Source organism: Capsicum annuum, chromosome 9 (assembly GCF_002878395.1).
Source record: "Capsicum annuum cultivar UCD-10X-F1 chromosome 9, UCD10Xv1.1, whole genome shotgun sequence".
Taxonomy (NCBI): Eukaryota; Viridiplantae; Streptophyta; class Magnoliopsida; order Solanales; family Solanaceae; genus Capsicum; species Capsicum annuum.
This window is the reverse complement of record NC_061119.1, coordinates 179,219,133-179,243,315: the sequence shown is the minus strand read 5'-3', so window position 1 is coordinate 179,243,315 and position 24,183 is coordinate 179,219,133. Positions and strand designations below refer to the sequence as shown.

At 33.3% G+C, this 24,183-nt stretch overlaps 1 long non-coding RNA gene across 1 annotated transcript; it reads left to right on the top strand.

Moving 5' to 3' along the window:
* The first annotated feature begins 4,495 nt into the window (after positions 1 to 4,495).
* On the top strand, positions 4,496 to 12,300 carry LOC124887427. Its single transcript, XR_007045167.1, has 2 exons — positions 4,496 to 4,865; positions 6,677 to 12,300. It is a non-coding gene; the product is annotated as an uncharacterized LOC124887427 (long non-coding RNA).
* Positions 12,301 to 24,183: the final 11,883 nt, after the last annotated feature.

The window sequence follows — 24,183 nt, the reverse complement described above, 5'->3', positions numbered from 1 at the left end:
CATTAATAGCAGATTAAGTCCAAAAGCACCCGCATTTGTATTTAAAAGTGCGATCACAAAGAAGAATGAGCTAGTGGTCTTAGAGTGGCCTAAGAGTCAGGACTTAATGCTTATGATATTGAGTCAGACAAGGACCTTTTTAAGGAGGAGAAGGAAAATTTGGATGTATTTTTTGAAAAGTGGCTAGGGATAGGGATCTCTCACCAAGGCAACAAAGAAATGGAAGAGAAAAAAAGAAGAAGCAAAAAGTAGATACATGGAAGGCAACATAGTTGGGATGATAAAATGACTGGAGAATTTATTCCAAGGTACCTACAGATGTTACTCACAAAGCAAAAAATCATATGACAACGGCAACAATTTCAATGAAATCCAATAAATTCAAGAAGAAGTGATGGACTATGAACTGTTATTGGATAGAGTTGAAGAAGAAGACAAGGAAAAAACACTTCAAGTTACATTAGATAGGTAATACACTACAAGAAACTTGTGAATTACATGGGGATCTTACCTAGGGAAAAATATCGCAAGAAATACATTCGGATTTATCTACGAAAATTTTAAATTCCTTAACATTAAAATATATTACCTGTGAACTATATATTCCCAACAAATTCCGCATGTTAATTTGGCGTCATATTGCACAAATTTCGTACTTGCGATATTACCTAGAAAAATGTATCAACGGCTATATTATCTCTAGATAAATCCGCAGGTATATGGACAAATATATATTTTTTTAAATCTTATGAATTTACGTAGAGATATTTTGGTGAAAATTTCTCTAGCGAATTTTATTACCTGGAAAATTAGTTGGCGATTATTTGTTGTTAATTTAGCTGGAATTTATTCTTGGGGATTTACCTATGAAATTTAATAGTTGAAAAATTAATGAAAAATTATGTTGCTAAGAATTTAGCAGAAATTATTTCTTGGGGATTTATGTAGGATTTTTGTGACTTGAAATATTTTCTAGAGATTTTGTTAGTTATAGATTAAGGGTGTGTTTGGTATGAAGGAAAATATTTTCTAGAAAATGTTTTCCAGTTTTCTTATATTTGGTTGGCTTATATGTTTTGGAAACTATTTTCCAAACCAACTTATTTTCTTAAATCTAAGGAAAATGACTTTCCTTCAAAAAGTAAGGAAAACATTTTTCAAAACTTTCTTTCAACCTCTTTTTAAAGTTGAAATGTTCATACAATTCTCAAAATCATCTACCCCAACCCCAATACCCTATCACCCCGACACCACCCCTACCCCACTCTACCCCTAGCCCACCCCCTACCCCCTTCCCCACCCCCAAAGTTCAATTGTTTTAAAAAGTATTTCAAAATTTTTCCTTAGTCCATCCCTTACCCCCACCCCACCCCTACCCCTACCAGCACCCTTCCCAAAACAATATCTATATTTTCTTAAAAAATTCAAACTTTTCTCTTACCCATACCCCTACTCTCTCTCTCTCCCCCTTACCAGCCCCCTCTCCCATCCTCAAAAGGAAAAATTTTAATTTATTTTAATTTTTTTTAAATTTTTTTCTGCCCCCTCACTTTCCTACCCTGACCCCCATCTCCTACTAACCCCTCCCCCCGCCAATTTTTTTTTAAAACATTTTAACAAAAAAAATTTAAAACTCTTTCTTATCCCACCCTACTACCTATTCTGACACCCCCACTTTCCTTCTTGCCTACCCCCTTCCCAAAAAAAGATTTAATTTTTTTTTAATTTATTTTTTAAAAAAGGATTCTAAAATGTATTTTTACGCTTTAGCTAAACACTAAAATGTATTTTTTGAAAAATATTTTTTCATTCACCAACTAAATACTAGAAAATATTTTCCATCCACCAACCAAACATAAGAAAACAAGTAAGAAATCAACTTGTTTTCCATGAAATTTTTTTTATGGAAAATATTTTCCTTCATACCAAACACACCCAAAGTGGAAATTTTATAAATAGAATTTTTTTTCCTTTCAAACTCACCTTTACAATTATATTCATTGGAATCAGAGGCAAACCCAGGATTTTAAGTCTGTGCGTGCACCAGTGTTATTAAAGGCACGCATAAGCCCTTAATTAAGACACAAAGTATGTTGAGCACTCACCTTGCTTAATGTGCATATTAGATTCTAATTTCTAAGATATACTTTTCTTTGTCAATGAGGTTTTCCTCAAGAGACGAATACTAAATAATTGATATTTCACTTTGCCAAAACAAAGAATTTCTTTGTTCATATACATGTCATTCATGCTTATATTATTAGTCTTGGACTAGACATATATTTGTATATTTTCTCCCCTCATGCCTATTTTACTTGCACTACTAAAAAAGGGCCAAAAGCGACACACAAAAAAGCAACGAATAGTGTCGCTTTTATAAAGCGACACTGTCCGTAGCTTTTTAAATTTATTTTTTATTTAAATCGACAACCTACGTCTTGATGTCGGTCGCTTTTTTTAGCATATTATTGTGCCAACCAATTAATAAATTTTATAATTTATTTTAATAAATGTGACGGACAGTGTCGTTATTTATTTTAAAAAATAAAAATTAATTTTAAAAACCGACATTGTCTGTCGATTTTTTTAATTTAATTTTTATTTTTATTTATTTTTACTAAAATGGACAGACAACATCGCTATAATTTTTTTTTAAAATAAATTTTAGAAAAGCGACGATGTTTGTGACAACTTTTAATTATATTTATTTTTTCTTTATTTTTTACTTAAAATGACAGACTATGTTGATTTTGTTAAAAATAAATTAAAATTAATTTTAAAAAAATGACACTGTTCATCGATATTTGATATTTTTAATTAATCAATAAATTAATAATTTTTATATTTTATAAAATATAATTATATATATAACTTTTTTAAGGAAAAAGACAACGTCGATTTTGTCTGTCGCTTTTTCAATCAAATTTTTAGTCAATCACCTACGGCTCTTGCATTTAAGTTGCACGTTAACAACTAAAATCATATTTCATTTATCAAAACTATATCAATAAATCTTATCATTTTGGACAAATAACTTTAATTTTCATTTACAGGTCCAAACTATAACAACTATAAAGATGTGTTTGAAAACTTAAATTAGAGAAAAGTTGATCAGTGAAGAGTTATTTAGATTTCATAATTCTCCTTGGGCTATAATTTAGATTTCATTATAATCTTCAAAAGTAGAAAATTTAATTTGATAAAAGCTTGTTTTTGATTTTGATGAAGAGTTAACATATACTTCAATATGGCAATGAGTCGTCTAAATTATAAAATTCACACACCTGTGTGACCCTTTGTTATCCTTTCAGTTCTGCAATATTTCAATTTTTCAAGTCCTTTATCACTTGGCAAGAAGTAATATCCATTAACTATACAACTTTCTCTCTCTATTTAAAAAAAAATGATCTAATTTAACTTAACACGAAATTTAAGAAAGTAATGAAATCTTTTGATTTTTATGGTCTTAAATTAAAATTATGTTAAATATATCAAAATGTTCTTCAATCTTATGGTCTTAAACATGCCACATATAAAATTGAATTAAAAAAAAAGAATCATTCATTTCGAAACAGACTAAAAACAAAAATAGTTCATTATTTTTGAAATAAAAGGAGTAATACTTAAGTTCTGAATGATTACTTCTGATGAGCTGAAATTATGAATTATACTTTACCATATTTTGTCAATAAACCATTATTTTCTCGGATATGTATTAGTTGTTGTACTCTGACATGAAAATGTATATCAATGGGATGTATTAATTGTTGTACTTTGACATGCATTAATTGTTAATTTTTAAATGCAGCTAAATTTATTTTTAGAATGCAATTCTTAGTGACAATTACATTTTAGATTTTAAAATTTTTTATAAATACTCCTAAAGTCTATAATTATTGACATCTAATTTTAACCTCCCGATATATCTAACTGCTATTTTATCAAAATTATAATTATTTTAAATATTAATATTTCTTTACGCATTATTTTAGTGTCGAATAAATACCGACTCATCTCATGCATAAATTTAAAGCGTGCAATATTATTTTATCAAGTAATTTTATATTTTTATATAGTATAAATATCACATTTTATATAATTTTGTCAATATTTATTAAATTTATTTTTGCAAACATGAACACTCATAATTTACAAACACACAATTTATTATATATTATTATTACTGCTATTATTATTATTATTATGATAATATCATTCCGTAAAATTTGCACCTAATTTGCTTCAAATCATTACCATCAATTTTATATCACACAACATTAATTTTATACATATAATTTATTTCTTTTTAAAAATAATAATTTTATATTTTTCTCAGTACCATTATTAAGTTATTTATTATATTTATTAAATAACAACCTAAATTTAATCCAATTTTTCAAGTTATTTAATTTTTAGGCATTTTGATACTAAGTTAATGCCAATTTTAGCCTAAACTAATGTCAATTTAAACCCAATTCATTAACTAACATATTTTAATTTTAATTATAACCATCGATCTTATATAGTCGACGATTAAGATCAAATCTCCCATTTCTTTACCTTCTAAAGAAATCAAACCCCCAAATCAGATTTCATTTTTCTCTTTTTAGAATAATCCAATCAGCCGCCCACCTCCCTTTTTCTCTCCTCTATCTTCAACAACCGCACCACCGCCGGCCACCTCTGGCTGGTGGAAAACTCTCTCCGCCGCCCTTCATCTCTTTCTCTTCTCCTCTGTCGCCGGTGAACCAAGCCAAACGCTAGGTTTTATCGGCGAAAATGAACCAGCTCCGCCGGCCGCGATTCCATCTGGCAGAATCAACAACTGTTGTCGTCGCGATTCCAGACGGCAGAATCAACATCTGGTATAAATTTGTTGGTTTCTAACTCAAACTTATTGATATTGCCACTTATGTCTGCAACGACACTCACTGTTTCTTTTTGGTGCACCAACAAATGTTTAGAGACATGGAAATCTCTGTTTGTTTTTGACATATGGGAAATTTCATGAGCTCTGCTTGTTACTGTTAGAATGCATAACGTGATAGCGAGACTTGGAAAGAAAGCAATTTCATTTTTCTTTGGGGCTAAATGTCTTTATTGATCTCACCTGTGTTTCCCTTTCTTTATAGCCTGTTGGAAAGGAGAGAACTAAAAGTAGTGAGATTAGGAGACGGGAAGTGTTCAATGATGAACTATTTTATTCATAAGCTATGTCTACACTTGATGAGTATAAAAGATTGTTATATAGGATCTTCTAGGTGGTGATATGATGCTTCATCTCAATATTTTATTCCTTTCGCCTTTTCCTTTAATGTTCATTCGTATAAAATATGGTCCATCCACGTAGATGGGGCCGAAATAGTTCTTGTTCACTTTTTGTATTCTATGGCAAAGTTCTACTTTCTTTGTGTGTGTGAATAACCTAGCTGGATTGCATTTGAAAGGCAAAGTATACCATTTTATGCTAAAATAGAAACTCGAGTACAATCCATCATTAGATCATCTATGTGTGACACTACTTGAAACGTGTATTAGTGAAAGTATACCATTTTATGCTAAAATAGAAACTCGAGTACAATCCATCATTAGATCATCTATGTGTGACACTACTTGAAACGTGTATTAGTGATTTGAAAAGGGTTAAGCATAATTATTTGAAAATGATAAAATGTAGTTACTTGAAAATTGTTAAATATAATGACTTGAAATGTGAATTAGTTGATTGAAAATGGTTAAGTGTAGTAATTTGAAATGTATACTAGTGACTTGAAAATGTTTAAGTATAGTAACTTGCAACGTGAATTAGTTATTTGAAAATGGTTAAATGTAGTGACTTCAAATGTGTACCAGTGACTTAAAAATGGTTAAGTTTAGTCACTTGAAATATGAATTGTTTACTTAAAAATGGTTAAGTGTTGACTTGAAATGTGAATTAGAGACTTGAAAATTGTTAAGTGTACTGACTTGCAACTGAATTAGTTATTTGAAAATGGTTAAATGTAGTTACTTAAAATGTGAATTAGTTACTTGAGTATAGTGACTTGAAATGTCAATTAGCTATTTGAAAATGGTTTGAATGTAGTGACTTGCAATTGAATTAGTTGTTTGAAAATGGTTAAGTGTAGTGACTTGAAAATAATTAAGTGTAGTTACTTGAAATATGAATTAGTTACTTGAAAATGGTTAAGTATAGTGACTTGAAATGTCAATTAGCTATTTGAAAATGGTTTGAATGTAGTAACTTGAAATGTGTACTAGTGACTTGAAAATAATTAAGTGTAGTCACTTGAAATGTGAATTAGTTATTTGAAAATGGTTAAGTGTAGTGACTTGAAATGTGTACTAGCGACTTGAAAATGGTTAAAGTGACTCGAAAATGGTTAAGTGTAGTCACTTGAAATGTGAATTAGTTACTTGAAAATATTTAAGTATAGTGACTTGGTTGTCAATTATCTATTTGAAAATCGTTTGATTAACTATAGATGAGTCCAGTTGTTGGCCAATGTTATCATTCAGCATTGCAACTGCAAGCTTGCTCTTATCCCTTAGAGTTTTCATTTTTCTGCATTTTGCTCCTTTGTTTAGCACCTCACTAAGTGGGAATCTACTGAATATGTTTTTGTTATTATTGTTGGTGAGATTGATGAGGATGTTTCTAAATGTATTGGAGCAGGTTGGATGAAGTGAAGGCTCGCCTCGGAAGTGTTGTGTGATAAGAAGGTGCCCCTTAAGCTTAAAGGCAAATTCTATAGAGTGACAGTCCGTCCGGTCATGTTGTATGGAGTGGAGTGTTGGCCAGTCAAGCACTTCTACATCCAAAAATTGAAGGTGGCGGAAATGAGAATGTTGCATTGGATGTGTGGGCTTACTAGAGGGACAGAGTTAGGATTGAGATTATCCAAGAGAAGGTAGGAGTGGCTCCGGTGAAGGACAAGATGTGGGAAGGCTGAGATGGTTTGGGCATGTGATGAGGAGGGGCGCAGATGTCCTAGTTCGTAGGTGTGAGAAGCTAGCTTTGGATGGCTTTAGGAGGGGTAGAGGTAGGTCGAAGAAATATTGGAGGGAAGTGATTAGACATGACATGAAACAACTTCAGCTTATTTAGGACATGACCCTAGATAGGAAGGTGTGGAGGGCGTGGATAAGGGTAGAAGGCTAGTTAGTGTGAGTGTGTGGGTCGTAGCAAGCAGTCAAGAGAGATCTTGTGTACTCGGGTTAGTAATCGTAGGGCTGTGTATATAGGTGTCTTTGGTATGTGAGTGTATGCGTAATACCCTGAAAAATCCAAACCAATATTATAGCCATGTATCAAGCTCATGCGTAGTACATCGTTGTTCTTTTATAGTTTTATGAGTAAGTTAGATGTATATTAAGGCTTCAAATAACTCCCAGCTATCAGATGAGTCAAAACATTTCTTACCGATTGAATTCTTGAGAAGGATATTGGTATAGTCAACTTCAAACGAACATATCTCTCATTACACTTGGAATTTTTGAGCTTATGACCTATCAACAGATAGATAATTGAATTATCTTTCCAACGATATCAATTTCGTCTAAATTCGATATCGGAGCAAAGAGTTATTCCTATTTTACTCCACCATGTCAGGCTGGAAACTGTGTGACGACATTCGTGGTAGCTTACCACATTTATGACGCCCTATCATGAAGGTCGTTAGCCTTAGGCAGAATCCAGCTCCTATATGATGACATTCGTGGTAGCTTACCACATTTGTGACGCCCTACCACGAAGGTCGTTAGCCTTAGGCAGAAACCAGCTCCTGTGTGACGACATTCGTGGTTGTGACGTCCTACCACGAAGGTCGTCAGACTTAGGCAGAAACCATCAGTTCCAGCTCCTGTGTGACGACATTTTTGACGGCTTACCACACTTTTGACGCCTTGTCACAAATGTCGTCAGCTATGATTTTCAACAACCGGGAATTTATTTCATAAGGGTATTTTGGTCTTTTCTTTCACCTTCTACGATTTATAACCTTAAAGAGGCGTAATTTTTCTCATTTTTTTCAGTTAAGCATCTTAAAAACCTCTCTTACACTCTCAACCACAAGATTAGGGTTTTATCTCAAGATCATCTCCTCAGGAACAAGAGAGCATTCTTTCCCAAAGGGGTTAAACCCTAGTCAAGAAAAATCAAGGCAAGCCTAAGTAATTCTTCAAGAACCTTCAGAAACATTAGATCTCTTTCAAGATTCAATCACTAAGGTATGCGTAGTGTTCATCTATGGATCCAATCTGTTCATAGAGCTCAAGAACCGTGTTTTAAATATTATTTTGTAAACTTTTATGGTGATATGAGTATGTACATGTTGACGATTGTTGTTTAAGTTTCAATGTGATGTCTAAAGGTGTTTTCATGGAATATATATGTTTGTTAATTGAAAACCATGAACTTTAGGTGGTTTAATATGGTGCAAGTATGAAACCCACCTATGCCTTAAAGAATGCATGCAAGGTGTTTGATGAAATGCCTAAGATGCTAGAAATTCATATTTACATGATTCCATGATATCTAAATGACAAGTCTGTGTTAGCTATACACTTCAATATGGATTTCCATGCTATTTATGTGTTGTTATTGTTGTGGTATGGAGTATGTATGATAATGGAGGTATGAATTATGTACATGAAATATATCCATGCTTTTCCCTACCATGTTTGAGATGTTGAATAAATGCATGAAGTATAATATCCCCTACTTATGATATTGTGAATTGTGGACTCCGATCTTGTGATCAAGTCGTGTCATGTGTGAGTCAGTTTCATTCCATCGAGTCCTGGAGGTATTCGTACCCGAAAACTATGGCTGTGTGCCTAGAGCCATGTCATGTTATCACGATACTTTCAGTTAAGCCATGATTTATAGAATTCAGTCAGTCATGTGACTTAGGAAAACTCAGAAATCTCAGTAATCTTAGTAGTTCAGTAATCTCAGTGATCTCAGTACTCAGTAATATCTGTAACCTTAGTATTCAAAGTCAATCTCAATAATTTCAGTACTCTCAACTAGTCCTTAGAACTCAGTACATTCCATCAGTCATCGGAATCCAGTAAACTCTGTTTTAGCTCCGCAAAACAATACCACTATTTTCAGTTCAATTAATCAGTATCAGTTCAGCAAATTAGTTCAGTTAAGTTATTTGGTTCAGCCCAGTTATTCAGTTCAGTGTCTTTCAGATGGGAGTAGGATTCAGTACCGAGTGAGCCTAGGGATGGGGACTCACCCGCTAGATTAGCACTGAGATTCTTAGAAGCAATCCTTAAGTTCCAGAACTATGTAGCTAGCGTAGGTACGAGATGTCACCCGTTAGATAGGACTACATACTCAGGGGTCACCCGTTAGCACATTTATATGTATAGGACTGATCCCAAGAGTCACCCGCTATATTAGTACTGACTCCACAACAGATGTCTTTACTGGTGGCGCGGTACTGACACCCTTCCAGTCAGGGCAGAGATTGGACCCCAGTCAGCTTAGCTTGGGGCATGTCAGTTAGATGAACACATCCCACAGTTTCAGTAGTACAGATTCAGTATTGTTAGATACAGTCAATGCTTATCATTGTAAATAGCCTTAAAGATCACCCACTAGATAGGACTGATCTCAGACTAAGTCAAATCATTCTTATTATCAGTATATTCATGATCACCCGCTAGATAGGACTGATCTCAGATTTAGTTACTCCAAGTAGAACGGAACTCAGATAGTTCCATCAGAACTTAGACTGTCAGATACAGTCGCTCAGTATGAGTTATATCGGTTAGGCTGATCATCACAGTTATATCAGTTATAACAATTTTCTGTTCTCATGTATCAGTCATATCAGTTATCAGAATTCATGATATCAGTATTCAGTTTCAAGACTGTCAGACACAGTCAACCAGACTAGTTCTTCATAATTCGAACTGTCAGAAATAGTCGTTCATCTATTCAGTATCTCAGTATCAGTACACTCATATTGTCAGTATTCAGACTCAGTAGTCAGTATCTCCACAAGTTCAGTTACAGTTATGTATGCATGTATGTATTCTCATGTCCATATTAGTAGCATTGTTCATGCATATAACCCTTTGCGTTTAGCCTACCTTACTCGTATACTCAGTACATTCAGACGTACTGACGCATTTACGCTATGGTGCTTTCTCTTATGTTACACCATAGGTTTAGAGGCACGAGCTCCAGATCAGCAGTAACATTTCAGTGTTCAGAGTTTGCAGTGAGTCCTCATTCGAGGACAATATGATTATTGCTACATTTACTATTCAGTTGTTAGATGGATTTAGTTGGAGATATGTTCCTTCAAATTCTTATTCAGACAGTTTAGAGGCTTTCAGACTACAGCATGTCAGAAAGTTATTACAGTTTTGTTTTGGTATTGTTATACCGTCTTCAGATATTATTCTTATTAGATGTTTATTCAGTTGAACCTTACGGCCTTGCAGTACATATTTTCTGCATTTTTATGTTATATTATGCAGTATATAGGTACAGATATCAGTCGTGGGTTAGCTTGTGGTCCTTCGAGGTCATGAGCACCATGTAGCATTCCGGTTCAGAAAATCGGGGTGTTACAGTATGTTACTACTAGGTGCGTGTCCCATTTTCTATTTCTTAGTTCCTATTTTCTTATTTCGTGTTGCCTTTATTTATCATATTTTGTATTTTTCTAATTTCTATTTTATTATTTCTTAGTCTATATTTTTGTTATGTCATCCATCCCTTTGTTTATTATTCTTTATCTTGAGTCGGGGGTCTATCGAAAACAACCTCTATTTCTTTGTAGGTAGCGTTATGGACTGCATACATCTTACTCTCCCCAAACTTCACTCTGTGGGAATACACTGGGTTTTTTGTTGTTGTTGTTCCTCTGTTCAGCTGTGGTTTGTTTTTCCAGACTTGGTGGTTGATTGTTGTTGTTTATTCTGTTGTCATGTATGGGAATCAGAATGTTAAAATTATTAGTTTTAGTTATATATAATAGATGTGAGTCTCTTTTGATTAGTTTATGTGTTTACCATTTCATATTTGAACTCCTTAGTGAAAATTCTTGCTCGGATTATTAGTAGCTAACCATCACAGTTGTCACAGATAGATTGTTGCTTTTCTGGTTGGCCGGCCATCTTTTTGTGATCAAAATTTTGAAGTTTAGGCTAATTAAAGCATTTTGTAGACATGCTTAAAATTATTATTTTTAGGTATTTATAATAGATGTGAACCTCTTTTGGTTAGTTTATGTGTTTGCCATTTCATATTTTGAATTCCATAGTGAAAATTCCTGCTCTACCATGCATCTTTTTCACTTATCCAATATAGCATGGTTATCCAACTTCACTTTTCAATAGTAGATGGAATTCTCGAGATAAAGGATTTCGCAATATGCATTCTTCTCTCCATTGCCCGGTGAAACTATGAAATTATAATCTATTATGCAGCTTCCTCTTGTTCTCTTATTCTTCTAATTTCATCATCTGTTATCTTAATGGAACAAGTCATAACAATGGTCACAATAATTTGAAATCAACTTTGAGTTTATGATGCTTTATAGGGTAATACATGTTATTTGTATTCGTTGATTGTTATGCTTTTATTTGATATTATAATGTAATATAGTTTATGCTAATAATGTATATTTTTAGCACTTTTTATGGCCTGAATTAACATATCCTTATGCAGAATGAGTTTGAAAGAAACAAACAAGAAATATTAGCTGCTCAAAGTGCATTAGTAGTAGAAGGAGAAACTAATTTAGCTTGTCAGTCTTCTCAGTTAAGTGAAATGGATATTTGGGTGCAATCTGTAGGTGAAAAAAAAGAGTCAAAGGTCTTGGCTCCTTAGGTCAAAGTGTAAAGGCATCTAACAAATCAACATCAACTTTGCCAAAAGAAATTGATGAGATGATTAAGTCTCAGGTTGATGCTTCAAATGTTGATTTGTGTACTCTGTTGCAGAATGAGCAACACAAAAATAAAAGGCTGAGAAAGGAATTGGACTTGTTGATGTAGCATGTATGCAAGAAATCATCTTCAAGTGATGAATTGTCATCTCAAGAAGGCAACCAAGATTATGAGGATGAAAGTGACGATGACTCTGACGACGTGAATGAAAGTGATTCTAATTCTGATAACGCGAAAGAAAGTGATTCTGACCCTGATAGTTGGTAGTTGTTTTGAGGATTCAAGTTTGAAACATTTTGTTTTGGATCATTTAATAATCATACATTATTGATATGGATATTATGAATTATGTTTTTATGTTAGCTGTAATGATTTACATTAGACTTATGTTGAATGATGTTTTTCAAACTTATCGGAGGTTTCAAATAGATTTTTGACTAAATATGAAATGTTTCAAGTGATTTGTGTGTGAATTATTACTTGAGAATTTCTATGGAGATGTAAATGCTAAATATTCATGAAAATTTTCTTGAGATAATTTGTTCTTGCGGATTTACTTGCGGCATTTCATATGAATTTTCGTGTGAAATAATTTCATAAATATCCGAAAGAAATTTTATTTTGTTAATTAAGAATTTTCACCTCTAAACTTTCTTTGGATTTCCTAGGAGATCTTCACGGGGAATAATTTGTGAATTTTTTTGTGGAAGTCCGCAGATAAATTCCATTTTGTATGAAATTTTACCAAATAATTCATGCAAAATTTTGATAGTTAATCGTAAATAAATTCACAAATAACATACCTATGAATTTATTTCCACAACTAAATTATCTAGGAATTTTCTAAATCCTCAGGTAATAATTACCTAGGAAGGTTTTACATTTGAATTCTAATTGGCAAGAAAATTTTCAGATAATTAAATTACTTTGGGATTTTATCATACTATCCATACGAAAATCCCAATGAAAATCTCCAAGTAATAAGCATTTTTCTTGTAGTTGCAAGCTATCCTTTTTTATTCCTACACACACACACACACACATATATATATATATATATATATATATATATATATATATATATATATATTACTCCCCCCATTTCAGAATAAGTGAATTGTTGGAGTATTTATTGGTGTTTCAAAATAAGTGAATCATTGAATTTTTTTTTCAAATTTACCCTTATGATTTGACAACCAATTAACTTTTAAAAAGGTTTTACAGGGTCAACTTTTTCTTTTTTTTGGGATGAAAATGAAAAATTATGTTAACTTTATGTCTTTAATGCTTTTTCCTTAATCTTTGTGTCAAAATACAATAATTTATTTATTATGAAATGGAGGGAGTACTATATATTATAACCAAGGATAAGATGTTGTTGTTGACTTTTCAACTAGCACATTTTTCTTTTCATTTTCTTTTTCACTCCCCACCTCTTATAGTTAGTGTATTGTGCAACCATCTTTTTCGTGGTGAGGTGCAAACTTTTAAAGAATTTTTGCTTTCCATATAAAGGTAACATGTTATGTGAAAGGTTTGAATTAACAAGTTATTAAAAAGAGAGTAGAAAAATATTTTTTTATGAAACAACTTGAGTCTTCTTAAGAAACAGTCTCCTTTTTATCTCGCTGTTGTTGACTTTTCAACTAGCATATTTTCCTTTTCATTTTTTTTTTCACTCCCCATCTCCTATAATTGGTGTATTGTTCAACCATCTTTTTTGTGTGAGGTGCAAAATTTTAAAGAATTTTTGCTTTTCTTGTGAAGATAACATGTTATGTGAAAGCTTAGAATTAACAAGTTATTAAAAAGAGAATAAAAAAATATTTTTTATGAAACAACCCGAGTCTCCTTAAGAAACAGTAACAACCCGAGTCTCCTTAAGAAACAGTCTCCTTTTTATCTCTTCGAGGTAGCGTTATGATGTGTGTTACTTTATTCTCTCGGCCTCCTACTTGTGAGATTTCATTGAATGTGTTATTGCTGTGATCATGCTAGTTTGTATAATATCGTATCACATGCTTCTCTTTTGATATTTGCTAATATTTTACTAAACTAATTACTTTGTCACAAATAACTTTTTTCTTTAAATAAATACTTAATTATATAACTAATAATTATGCAAATTTATCACAAGATATGATTAACCAGTAATTAAGGATGAACGTTCGGTATTCAATTCAGTATTTTCAAAGTTCGGGGTTGGTAATCGGTATTTGAGAGTAAATACCACATACTATACTTTTAAATATCGATTTGGTAATTCGTTACTTGGTAAATTAAACTTCGATTTGGTACGATATTTGGTTTACCATATTAGAGTTGAAGATGTGCAAATAACATTTTAAATTTCAACGATTATATTTATAAAAAATGTTATTTAGTATTTTTTGTGCTTTTTTACAAATATATTATCAAGATCCAAGAAATTCTTTGGGATGACTAATACTATTGCTAATACGTCTATTGTTATCTTTTGCCATGACTAAGTATATCTATTCAAACTCGCATTTGTTTAATTATAACTAAAAGATATTTTGATGAAGATTTATAGCATTATTTAAGTAAATTTTGATTAAGATTGTCTAAGTATCAATTATATATGAATAAACTAAATTATATTGATTCATAAGGTGAAAATTTACAGGTAACTAAAATAAATCCTTAACATATAAGAAAATGAATGATAATTAATAAAGATTAAAATAAATCTATTTTTATCCATTAATAAGAATTACATGTTCACAAATTCATAAAAATACGACAATATTATTCATTCTATATCTTCATCTAGTTGTTAATTCTCGTACTTTATCGGTTTAGTAATTTTGTGTCCCTTTGAGACTTGCCTATTTTCCTACTTTACTTTCTTCTTAATTAGTAGATTTTTCTTTAAAACATATTCAATTATCCACAACAACAATATATTCAGTATATTCATACAAGTGGAGTTTGAGGAGAGTAAAGTGTACATATATTGTATCGCAACCTCACAGATGAGGTAGAGAAGTTGTTTTCAATATACCCCTGACACAAGATAAAAACGATTTATGAAAAGACATAATATAAGAATATCAAACAATAGAAATTCACAAAATAGCCGTTAAAAAAAAATCAAATCATCACAGAATAATATCACAATCAATCTACTCGAAATAACAAACATCATAAACACCCTAAAACAAAAAGCTACATGACTATGCACTATTAAAACATATTCACTTATATGAAAAAAATTAAATAATTATACAAATGTATCAACAAAATATGATTAGCTTGCAATTACAATAAAATAATTATATGATTAAAAATATGGCGCATATTAAACTTCTTAAATGAAAATATTACTATTTTTATGTCTTAAATTTGGGCCCGGGCTTAGCATGGACCTTTAGTGATATGAATCGACCCACGAGGACTCGAATCAAAGACGCGGAAAGTAAAGATAAATGGATAGAAAAATGATGATGGAAAGATAGACACGAAATTGATAACAAAAGGGCAATCGAAGGATGTATCAAATCCTAAAACCTCCTTTAATGACTATCAATAAGCACCTAACTCTTACGTGACCACAAAGGGGATTAGATCGCCCTTACAACTAACTTTTCTAAACAAGGTTCAACAAATGCTTTTACAAGCACTCAAACACTCCCATGGAGTTCTCACGAATACACCATGTAAAAATTATCATAAAAAAAACTAAGAAAATAAGCCTAGCTACCAAGCATTTATATTTTGACTTCATATTATATAATTAGGGCCCAAAAGTGACCCAAATATAAGAAAAAATCCACTAGGAGCTGTTTTGACCCGCTCTTGAAATCCTAGAGCGGATCAAAAGCAGATCCAAAGCGCCTTGGGCTCATGACCCTTCCAAGTGGCTTTCGAGCTCCGTTTTGTACTCCTTCGACCTCACCAAGGTCCTTTGACCATCCTTAATGGTAATCTTCCTCCATGTGGCATCTTTTAAAAGAACTAAGGAGTCATCAAGCACTTCGAGCATCATACGTATCTCATGTAAAGGTCTGAAGGCAATTTGACTTGTATCATCCTCCCTTTCTTGAAAAGAATTCGACCTCGAATCCAAAGCTTGCAAATCAAAGGAAGGACAAAAAAATACAACATCCTCATGACATAAGGGTTAGGGTTAGCATAAATAATTATAACATCATGCCAAGGTTGCACACACTTAAGATATAACCAAGGATCCCTTGTTTTGAACATTAGAAACTTATCGAAGAATGCACAAAGTGATTGGCTATGGGTTTCATCAAGAGATAAGGAAATCATAAAGGTCATAATAGTATTAAATAGTTCAAAGGGTAAAACTACTTTCACCTTAGGATCCATAAGACACAATTATTTCCTTACCTCTTCAATAGACCACATCAAGAGTGGTTCCTCAATTGGTTTTAAAGTCCACAACACCCATATAGCATTGTCATTCAAACAAGTGGACCAACCAATAAGTTTTCTACCTCTATATAAAACAAATCCAAGAATAACATGAATATCATTATAAGCAAAGAGGTAGTATAGGAAGGAATCAATTGTAAAAGCATCATCCAAGGTGCTATTATCTATAAGAATCCATTTGGCTCAAAAGACATAGTACATAATGCAGACAAGGATGAAATCAAAGCATTTAAGCATATATGACTCTTTTCTTTCAAACAACTTTCCAAAGAAATGAAATTCATTAATGGGATTATGCCCTTAATAGTTTGTTTATCTCTATTAACAAAGGTAAGCATGCTCCCAAGAGCCCCACAAGATACTTCAAATTGTCCAATCCTATGAAGGTGACAAAAAGTCCTTAGCATTCATGGGCTCTTCAACAAACAAATAATCAACTTGGCATCCACAAGTTGAAATTCACACAATTTATGCATAAGTGTGTTAAACAATGATGCAAGTTTATAAGCAACACCCAAAGGAGACAATGAAATAATTGCCCTCGGGTTCTCAAGAATGATACCACCTTCAAGAAGGAGGTCATCAATTCCACTCAAGTATTGAAGAAGGGTATCACATAAATGGAATTCATCCAAAGTAGTTTCAAGAGAAGACTCTCATCTTGACATACAAGTAGTGGAACCTTGGTCAAGAATGGAAACACATAATGGTGAACTCTCTTGTATCTTTTTACTACTCCCCTTTTTTAAAAACCCTTCATCTTGGTTGGAGTTCTTTTCCTTAAACAATGTTGGTCCCTCAAGTGGATTGTGAATCCCCAAGAAAGACTTTCAATCGTAGAAAGGATACCAACACCTTCATTCAAACTTTGCTTGTCATGTGGACCAAGCAATAAGTTGGGTGTGCCATAGTCTCCATATCCAAATTTGGCACCGGGGTCAAATAGAAAGAGTGGCCATAGACATGGGTCTAGAAAACACTCTTTTTCCCCACTAGCTTCATCCAAAATAAAAGATATACTCTTCTAATTAGAATAAACATCATCAAAAGCAAAGAGAGAGTAGACTAATGTATCACTCAAGTTAACTTCAACTAAGGTACCCTCATGCACGTACTAACTACTAGATTCAAAATCATCACTAGAAGTATTCTCGACAATAAGGTCACACAAAGCAGAAGAGGAAACAATTTCGTAACAATCAATACTTTCTCTTTCAATGGAGGAATCCTCAAGTAGACACATACCACTACCAACACAAAAGGAATTATTTCTTAAATCTTCACAAGAAGCAAACGATTCATCCTTATAATTATCAAACAAGAGTGGGGTATCATATAAAGGATCATATCCACAATCATTTTCTAAGGAACAATCATATTGGGTTTCTTAAAGATTCAAGCAAATCAAATTTATCATTACCCAATTGATTATTTCTTTCCAAAACTTCACATTTCTTTCCCTTAGGAGTACTCTCATCTTCCAAGAAGAGATTTTCATCTTTAGGAGGAATGTTGTCACACCATAGTGGGTTGTCATATGGAATATAGCCCTCAAGATGAGCCATATCAATAATGCTATCCACACCACTAGGTAATTTACTAGGAGTGAGCTCATCATCTTTAAACAAGATATTATTCTTAAAGAGAGAACGATCTATCCATGGAGAAGATGTAGAATATGCAAGTCCATTCTCTAAAAGAACATTATCAAGTGTCAAAGATGTTTCAAGAACATGATCATCCGTATGAGCCAAGCAAGTATTTGGATCTTCACTAAAAGACAAGCTCAAAGGGTCACTCCTATTTTCTTGACCAACATTCCTAATTTCATCAGTCACTTGAGGTTCTTTAATCGCATTACAAACATTCTCAAGTGATGGACTAGTTTTGAACATAAGTTTATCAACACAATTTTCACAAGATGATGTACTATCATCCAACACAATGACTTCAACACTAGGTAAACACAAATTAATCTTACAAAAAGAGTCAATTCGGTCATCAATAAGATCAACTAGTGTATCCACACTCACAATATGAACATCATCATTAAGAGGTAAAGAATCATTAGAATCACATCTAGGTAAGCTACTTATCATACTTAATGGGCTACTAGGCACACAATCATCATTTTTATGCACAAGAATGTAAGAGTTAACTATTTTACCTTGAAGTTCTTGAGAACATTCTTTGTTACCTTGGTGTGAGGGTCCTCCACAAGCTTTGGATTATATTAAGATTTCCTTCGTCAAGTCTTCAAAGGGAATCTTCTCTTTTAGCACTTGTTCTCATCTATTTGCCATGTTGGTACCTACACACATGTCCTTATTAAAAGAAGGACAAATAATGTTAGCGCCCGTTGGTGGAAACTCCCTCACTTCACTCCTCACAAACTCTCTTTTTTCCTTTCTTAGGTTTCAACCTTGTATTCTCCCACTCCTCTCAATCTTTTGTCTCTCAATTTCTTTTGGCTTGGAGTAAGAGACCACATTTCTTGAGATTTAGGAAGGGTAGGTGAAAAGAGATGGTTTCCCCATTGGTCTAATTCAATTTGACACCAATTTTTCATATTTGGAATCTTATGTAGTGAAAACAAATCGACACCCAAGCATAAGTGTTGTAATACCCCAAGAAATTTTTCGTTGAAATTTTGTACGTAAACGTGTTGGGTTCTATCTTCTAGAATGAATTATAAATTTTTCCTGAGTAATGTATTAGATTATGACCCACCATTGCGTAGAGTATCAAATAATCTTTCCAACGATATGTGGATCATCCAAAACGGACACCCGAGCGACAAGTTATGAACATTCCAATCGAACCGTGAATAGTAGTGAACAATAAAACGTGCACGAAAAAGTACTGAGGCCTGGCGTATTTTTTCTCCAAATTTAAATGATCATAACTCCTTGTACATAATGATCTAGGTGAAATACTATATACCAACGGAAAGCTCTGCGAGTCCTGTTTCCAATGAAATTGGTTTCATCCAATTTGTTTATCGGAGCAAAAAGTTATGGTCGATCTACTTCAGCCTATCAAAAGTGAATTTTTGGGTCAACTTCAAACGATCATAACTCCTCGTACACAATTATCTGAGTGAGATAATATATATCAACGGAAAGATATGAGAGTCCTCTTTCTAATGAAATTGGTTTCATCTAATTTGGATATCAGAGTAAAACGTTATGGTTGATCTACTTCAGACTTTCAAAACAGTCCACCAAAGGACAGATTTGAGAATTATTTGATTTTTAGGGGGGTTTTGGTTATTTCCCGTCACCCAAAATCTGTCCAAACCCTATATTAAAGCCTATTAGAAGCATTATATGTTATATTTTATCAAAATTCCTCAAAAAGAAAACACTAAGCTCCTACATCCAACTTCAAGAACCTCCAAAGTTCACCATTAATTCTGCAAATTTATTCAAGATTCCAAGTTCCTAGTTCAAGAACTCTAAGAACCATCATTCAAAGGCATGATTAATATCTCAAAAATGAGTATCGATCTAAAGTTCATCATTCAAGGTATGTGGGGTGTTTCAACAAGAACTCTCTTTCGTTCTTATGTCCAAAAGTAATTTTCTTTACAAAGGCATGATTTTTATTTGATTTTTACGAATTTGAAGCATGAACCCATATCTTGTGATGATTATTATGAAATCTTGATGTTTATGATTTAAAAAGATGAATTTACATGTGTGGAGATATAAAACATGAATCTTGAACGATATTTATCATGATTTTGATATTTGGGTTGTGAATCCCCATTAGAAATTGTGTTTTTTTGAGAAAGTGTGTGTTATAAGCACGTTGATGTTGAATAGTTGAGATATTTTGAATGATTTGACCTATTGGTCTTAATGGAGTTGATTTGAACTCGAGTGTGAAAGAAATCCACAATGTGGTTGATTTTATAGATTGGAAGCATGATGGCTCCCTATGTATATTTATATATTACTGAAATTGTTTTGTTGTGGATTGTCTTTAAAATGATCTGAGCTAAGTTCGGGAGAAATCTTTAGCACCGAGTAGGAGGTATAAAGCGATCTTACTTCCCTAGAACTACGTGCCCTTGTAGGAGTGAGCCTGAGGCTGATTTATATAGTGATCACTAGTTTGTGTGGATTTGATATCGATAGTCCTACTCCGATGGCAAGGATAGGAAGGCTCTCCCCAATGTGGGTTGTACATTGGACTCCATGTAGCTCACATGGTTTGTGTTGGTTATAGGATCTCCCAGTGTATGTGTGTTTCCTTGTGTCTATGGTGAATGGTGAAGTGATTTGAAAGTGGAATTATGAAAGTTATTCTTTCGAAAGATTTAAATGATATTTACATTATGAGAATTGATATTCTTGATGAACTGAAAGTGATTGAGAAATTATATGATGACTCACATGTGTTATTATACTTATTTCATCCTCTCATAATTATGATGATTTTCTTCAAGCTATGTAAGTCTTTCATACATCCTGCATATTTCTTATAAATATTTATGATAATAATATTTATACAACTGCATACACCCCCATATACTCGGTTCCTTTCCATGGTACTGACCCACATCTTCGTATGTGGGCTGCATTTTCTCGGAATGTAGGTTTAGGTGCTCAGTTCCAGGTTCGACAGTGATTCTTCGGGCACGCTGTTCTACATCCTCTGTCGTGGTGAGTCCTCATGTTTCGAGGACGTGATGTCTGATGTTGGTTTCACAGAATCGTTTACATTTGATAACTGAGTATGAGTTAGTTGGGCATGTCTCAATGGCTCGCTAGTTTTATTAATTTTCTTAGAGGCTTATCAGACTAGTATAGATGTTGGGAGTTGACTAATAAATCTATTTTGTTATCTTTCTGAAATTATTTTATTCTTGGATGATGATTACTCTGTTGATATTTGAGGGTTATTTATGAAAACCCCGTTAATTTGTGTTGAACTGAATGAAAATGGTTCAAAGGGTTAGATTGGGGCTGCTCGTAGCCTCAAGCACCGTCTGACGCTCCGGGACCCGTTTTTCGGGGTGTTATAAGTGTCCATGTTCTAAGGGTAATATGTCACACCACACCTCCTGATAGTAGCCATCTAAGGTGAAGAAAACCTTCACGCTCTCGAAGACTCTAAAGCCTTCGAAGAAGTATAGGAAATGCTTGGACTCTCGAGGTATCCCTAGATAATCAACAATAAGAGGAGTTATGTAGTTTGCGTAAAACCAGTCATCAAGTATAAGAATACATCTCGAAACTCCATAAATATCTACCCATCTTAAACAAGGTTGTCTTCTTGGATCACTATTATAAAGCTTCATATAACCCTTCGGCACATAGATTGGCCTTAAAAACTCTTTCAAGGCACCCCAAGTTTGAGTTGGATTCCTTGAAATTTTACACCATTCTAAGGTTGGACCTTGAATGTACTTTAGGGCATATATAGCTTGTTCGGCTTTGATCATAGTATAATCCTCGAAGACTCTTTCAGATTGCCATTCCAAATCAAGGTAAACTTTGGGATCCCATTCTCCTTTGAAGATAGATAGAGTAGGAAGACATTGAATCCTACTATACCCTCCATTCATACCTTGGTTCCCACTTCCACACATTTTATCATGGCTATATTTATAGCCACCATAATCCCCATATTCTTCGTAGCCATAACATTCTTCACCACAATCATAGTCTCCTATGTCGTAGTCACAAATTTCTGAGGCTATCGAAGACATGTTCCCCTTATATCACGTTGTACCTACAAAAATGAACAAACAAGATTAGTAGTAACACCTCACCGACACTTGTATGAACTCACATTTATGATCCTCATAATTAGAGCGGCGAATGTTGAAGTTGCTTATACTCCGATGGACAATAAGGTACCAATCTCTACTTTACAGTTGAAGTGGATTCTTTTTTGATTGACTCAAATAAAAAAAAACTATTTAAGGACTTGAATCAAGAAATCACAAAGAATTGAAAAAGAGAAAATCTTGAAAGAAATTGGACGATGAAAGAAATAGGACTCAAGAACTAATCAATCAACTTAGTAGATGAATTACTAGTTGATGAGTAGTTTAGGAATCAAAAAAAGAGTTTAGGAATCAAGAAATTGAAACTATGGGATCAAACCTTGAGCAATGGACTAATTAAAGTGTTAAAATGCACTTTGGAAGCTTGAATTTTGCGTTTCAGACTTGGTTTGCATTGGGAGGGGCTAATATGCATTTGGTGACCTGCCCTAGCATGTGGGGCGCATGTCTAAGGTAGCCTGAATGTAGGTAACAAAGGTTTGAGGTGCCTTTGGGCTACTATAACATCTCCAACGCAAGTCCAAGGCAGCTTGGGCGCAGGTCAGCTGCTAACATGCATAAGGGGCTAAAAATGAACTTGTTGTGTTTTTTTTTTGTTCTTTTCTCTTGGGATATTCTTGGAACCTTTGAAGATGCTAAATACTAACAACTTTACACTCTTTTTCCTTCTCTTTTGAGAATTATTAAGATTCAACTTGAAGATTTGAATGTCTTCAAGAACACCAAGAACAGAAAAAATCTCTAACTCTGCGATGAAATTTTAAACCAAGGCTATTTTCAACCTTCTAAACACATTCCAATAATCAATTTGCTCAAATTCTTCACCAAAATCTTCAGGTTTTGCAATCAACTTCAAAATCTTCAACCCAAGCTTCCAATAAGGATAGAACACTCAAATAAGCTCTGTTTTGGCTCAAATTCGATTTATAGACTCGAATAGTGTTAGAGAACAAAAATCTAACACTATAAACACAAGAAAACACAAAATTAAAAAGTCAAAATTTGACCTAAGAACAAAAACATGAATAGTGTCTTTTTTGGAATTTTTAATTTTTGACACTTCTTTTTTGTTGATTTTCAAGATAACAAACCCAAGACTAGAATCGTGGAAACAATCCTAAGCTCGACTATGATACCAAATGATACGAATTGAACCACGAGGACTCGAATCAAAGACACGAAAAGTAAAGATAAATGGATAGGAAAACGATGATAGAAAGATAGACACGAAATTGATAACGAAAGGGTAATCAAAGGATGTATCAAATCCTAAAACCTCTCTTAATGACTATCAATAAGCACCTAGCTCTTACGTGACCGCAAAAAGGGGATTAGATCGCCCTTACAATCAACGTTTCTAAACAAGGTTCAACAAATGCTTTTCCAAGCACTCAAACACTCCCATGGAGTTTTCATGAATAAAACATGTAAAAATTATCATAAAAAAAACTAAGGAAATAAGCCTAGCTACTAAGCATTTATAGTTTGACTTCATATTACATAATTAGGGCCCAAAAGTGACCCAAATGTAAGAAAAAACCCACTAGGGGCTGTTTGAACCCGATCTTGAAATGCTAGAGCGAATCAAAAGCAGATCCAAAACGGCTTGGGTGCATGACCCTTCCAAGTGGCTTTCGAGCCCCGTTCTGCACCCCTTCGACCTCGCCAAAATCCTTTAACCCTCCTTAATGGTAATCTTCCTCTATGTGGCATCTTTTAAAAGAACTAAGGAGTCATCAAGCACCTCGAGCATCATACGTATCTCATCTAAAGGTCCGAAGACAATTTGGCGTTATCTGTCTGTCAATACCTTCTCCTTGAGTTTATATTTAATTTTTGCATTATATAAGCATCCAAATCTGTAACATTATCATAAAGTGTATTATAAACTCTGTGATGATTATCAAATAGTACCTAATTTTCTCTAGCTCTTATTTTCTTCATGCTTGTTAATTAGTAGGGTTTTGCTACCTCATAAGGATTGTTAAGATAAGACCTAACCCCTCTTTCTTGTACATATGTACGTCGAGAATTTATTTTATTAT